The 1159-nt window shown below is 51.9% G+C and overlaps 1 protein-coding gene across 3 annotated transcripts in view; it reads left to right on the forward strand.

Moving 5' to 3' along the window:
- SCEL (sciellin) overlaps positions 1-1159 on the forward strand; it is a 138963-nt gene that overhangs the window by 15409 nt on the left and 122395 nt on the right. The gene's annotated exons all lie outside the window — the stretch shown is intronic.

Here is a 1159-nt window from a genome sequence, read left to right on the forward strand (position 1 = left end):
GAGAATGGGGCGGGAGACCATGTCAAAGGCCTTGCTGAAATTCAGAAAGGCTACATCCACTGCAACACCTGCGTCCAATGCTTTTGTGACCTGATCATAGAAGGCAATCCATTTGGTCTGACAGGACCTGCCCCTAATGAAACCATGCTGGTTGCCTTTGAGCATCATCCCTGTTGCTGGTCCATCACAGATGTGCTCCTTGATAATCTTCTCAAAGAGTTTCCCCAGGATTAAAGTAAAACTAATGGGCCTTTAGTTGCCCGGGTCCTCCGTCTTCCCTTTTTAAAGATGGGGACCATGTTGGCTTTCTTCCAGTCATCTGGCACCTGGCCATAGCGCCACGAGTGCTTGAAAAGTCATGCCAGGGGCCCCGCAATAACCCCTGCCAATTCCCTCAACACCCTGGCGTAGAGAGCATCTGGACCTGCTGATTTGAACATGTCCAGCCCCTCCAGAAGCTCTAACCCGGTCCTCCCTGACCTTAGGCCTGGTGGCGTTTCTCCCAAGTCCATCTGGAATATTGGTCAGGGAGTCCTGGTCCCCGCACAAGAAAATGGAGGCGAAGAATTTGTTAAAGAGGTCTGCTTTCTCCTCTGGTGCAACCACCAGATTGCCAAACATATCCTGCAGGGGCCCCACATTACCTGGTGCCTTCTTCATTCTCCCTATATATTTTAAAAAAGGACTTTTTATTATCTTTGATCTTTGACGCTAGCCCTAGCTTGGTATCTGCCTTAGCTTTTCTAACAGCCCCCCTACAGACCCAAGCGGTGGAGGCATACTCCTCTTTGGTGATAGCCCCACCCTTCCACCGGGTGTACGCCTCCTTTTTGGCAGTCAGGCATTCACAAATGCCCTTGGTGAGCCAGGGGGGCTTTTGGGCACCCTTGCCGCCTTTGCTTCTTGTTGGGATTGTCACCCCTTGGGCTCTCAGTATCGTCTCCTTAAGGAACAACCACTCATCTTGAGCATCTTGGGCACTGAGTTCCCCTACTCTTGAGGACCCCAGCACCTCTCCCACTAATCTCCTCAACTCATTGAAGCTGGCCCTCTTAAAGTCTAGGGCTACTGCCTTGCTGCAGGCCCTTGACACCCTGGGCTGGATGGTGAATTCCAGCAAGCGATGATTGCTATCACCCAGGTGGTCAAGGACCTGGAG

Source organism: Gavialis gangeticus, unplaced genomic scaffold (assembly GCF_001723915.1).
Source record: "Gavialis gangeticus isolate Ggan-Ray unplaced genomic scaffold, GavGan_comp1, whole genome shotgun sequence".
Taxonomy (NCBI): Eukaryota; Metazoa; Chordata; order Crocodylia; family Gavialidae; genus Gavialis; species Gavialis gangeticus.